The sequence below is a fragment of the Echinops telfairi genome, unplaced genomic scaffold, assembly GCF_000313985.2.
Source record: "Echinops telfairi isolate 266 unplaced genomic scaffold, ASM31398v2 ScPeMD7_18;HRSCAF=68, whole genome shotgun sequence".
Taxonomy (NCBI): domain Eukaryota; kingdom Metazoa; phylum Chordata; class Mammalia; order Afrosoricida; family Tenrecidae; genus Echinops; species Echinops telfairi.
The window spans coordinates 79,755,595-79,758,814 of record NW_022103915.1 but is presented as its reverse complement, the minus strand read 5'-3'; the positions used below and the strand labels follow the sequence as shown (position 1 = coordinate 79,758,814).

Below are 3,220 nucleotides of genomic sequence, written 5' to 3'. Positions count from 1 at the left end.
GAGAACTAGAAAGGCGAGGCTTCACCACCCATTTATCCCTCCGCCTTTCAAGCAGCCCCACATGTGATTATCGGCCAGGCTGGCACAATTAACTAACTCACAGGGGATGCATCTCCAGGGCTCTGGGAGAAACCATGGTCAGCCAGCAGGAAGGTGAAGGCATGGCGAGAGAAGGGGAGGGCTATGACCTGTCAGGTTGAATATCACCTCTACATGTTTATATTTCTTCAAGTTGACATGAAATTATGTAACAAATACCATGTCTATCTTGTATAAATGCTTGATGCTTCTTGTGAAATGTTGAATGACAGGTAGGAATGAATACAAATTCTTTGACAAAAATAATGCACAGATTAAGGTTGGAACCTTAGTTCTGGTTTAAGTAGGAAAAAATGATCAAGTCCAGATAAAACATGACTATTACCATTGAAAATAACTAATTAAATAATTACTGGTAGCATAAATATGTGGTCCTTTTTCCCCTCTCTAATACTGCTATCAAAAACACAGAAGTTGTGGACACCATATTTCATATAATTAGTATGCTGCAGACTTCCTGTTGGTCAATATACTCCTATCATTTATACATCTAAATTTGTGAAGAGTATTTTTTTCTTATCTTTGGTCCAATTGGGGCATTATATAAGTTTCTGGGTGATATCTGATATTTAATCAAATGTTAGCCATGTAAGAAATAAACCGAGGCTCCTAGTATTAAATATTTAAAATATTTCAACTGAAATATACAGTCATTCAAAGGCTCAAATATGTGATACCAAATAATCAGACTATCACTCTAATAAATACCTTTGGAATACTAGGTGGAATCTGGAGGAATTTTGATGCACTAGATAACAAGAACCTAGACTACCTTGAAGTGATTGCTAATAGAATTAAGCACATGAAGGGAGGTTCTAGTGAGGACTCAGAAAGAATGGAGAACCATGGGGAGAATGCTGTTAGAAATGGGAACCTTTAATGTGCTTCTGCTGAGTTTTTATTTCAGAGAAAAATATAAGCTGTTTATACTAAACTGAAACTGAAACTTAGAAGCATTGAGCTAATCCATTTCCCCTCTACTTTATCCCATGGAAGAAGAAGCAACCAACTAAAAGTATTATACTCATCAGTTTAACAACAACATTGTGAGATATCTCTTTTTAAAAATAGTTACAATAAGATGTCTTGATCTGTGCCTTAGTACAGATGCTGGGTTCGCCCATGGTGCTCTTAAAGTACAAAGCTTGGACATTCTGCCACTTAATTCGTTAGCAGTGAAACCAAAATATTGACAGCCAGCCAGATGTTGTAAATGAGTTCATTGTCTGTCATCTTCACATGGCTAATGGTCACTACCAGTCACAGCACCTTTTTCATATGGAGCCTGATAGTAGAGTTCATCTCATCCATTGTGGCTGTCATGTACCCATGTAGGTAAAGCAGGGAAGGGAATTTGCTAGCCTTACTTAGTCTTGGTCCCAGAATTTGAGGTACCTGCTTGATTAGGGACTCAGAGGCCAAAAGAAGCGTTGTATTTCTGAGGCAGCTTTTTATTTAGTTTTATTAATCATTTTATTGGGCGCTTTAACAGATAATTTAACAATCTATAATTCAGTTAGATCAAGCATAATTTTGCAATTGCTACGACCATCAGTTTTATAACAATTTTTACTCTTTTTTGAACTCTTTGATATCGGCTTCCCTTCATCCCCTCCCTCCTCTATCCTAGAACACTTGTTTTTATATTATTATTTGCCGTATCTTACACCATCCAATGTATCCACTCATCTGCAATTCTGATATTTGTTCCCTTTGAGTGAGATTATACAGTCATCAGTGCTATCAGCTCCACCTTCTCCCCCAGACCCACCCTTCTTCCCATACCCTCAGGGAATCATTATTCCTTTTACTGTTTTTGAAGGATTATCCATCTTGCCTTTCATACATTAAACTCTTAATTTACATATGAACATGTGCAGATCTAAGAGATTAATGAAGTACAACAAAGACCATAATAGTGAGAGGAGGAAATATTAAAGAACTAGAGCAGCGGTTCTCAAACTGTGGCTCACGACCCTTTTGGGGGTCAAATGACCCTTTCACAGGGGTCGCCCGATTCATAACAGTAACAAAACTACAGTTATGAAGTAGCAACGAAATATATTTATGGTTGGGGGGTCACCACAACATGAGAAACTATTAAAGGGTCGCAGCATTAGGAAGGTTGAGAACCACTGATCTAGAGGATAATTATGTATTTCATTGGTGTTATACTGTTCCCTATATTTATCATCCCACAGGTGGGTTTTCGGTCTCCACATTGTTCATGTTCCTTGCCAATTTCGGTCTCCACATTGTTCATGCCAATTTGATTTCTTGTGTTTGAATTTTTGATACCTATCTCTGTCGACACCTGATGATCACACAGTCTAGTGTTCTTCTTTCATGTTGGCTTTGTTGCTTCCCTACTAGGTGGCTGCTTGTTTAACTGCAAGCCTTTATTACCCCAGACACTATAACTTTTAATAGCCGGGCACCATGAGCTTTCCTCACCACATTTGCTTAGGCACTTATCTTGTCATCAGCGATTGTGTTGGAAGCTGAGTATCATAGAGTACCACATTATTAGAACAAACAGTTCTTATACTGAGGTAAGATTTCCATAGAGGTCTGGGCCACCTTTTGGATTAGCTTCTTATTCTTGTTGAGTTTCTTCAGCACCTGGTTGTCCATGCTAGGGATATCCATAGCCTTAGATTCATCCCAGTACTGCTGGTCCCCAAAGACACATGCAGAGAACTTGGAGTGAGGAGTGGACTTAAGCCTGACAATGCCCGAGAAGCATTTGTCCTTCTGAGGATTATAGTTTTTCAAGCTAATCTGCAGCCCCATTGTCTCAAAAACCTTCCAGCACTTTATTTGAGACTCATTCATCAGCCTTATAGAGGGTGTAGCAATAAACTTTTCGACTCAGGACTCCTAGTGCTGCAGTAACCAGAAAAGAGGCAGAACTGTGTCTCATATGTATATGGTAAGAAGTGTCCAATAATGAGTGATGTTTTGTGAATCTCCATTACCACACACTATATACCAATAGTGGCTACTTTACCTCTGGAAACAGTTATTCATGCCTTTAAATCTAAACAGATTTGATTCACAATCCAGAAATCCCCAAAACAATTCAGAAAATTCATCTTTAGATTCAGTTTCTATAGAACTA

At 38.4% G+C, this 3,220-nt stretch overlaps 1 pseudogene; it reads right to left on the bottom strand.

Moving 5' to 3' along the window:
* Positions 1 to 1,160: 1,160 nt before the first annotated feature.
* On the bottom strand, positions 1,161 to 2,934 carry LOC101644411 (annotated as a pseudogene).
* Between the last annotated feature and the right edge of the window lie 286 nt (positions 2,935 to 3,220).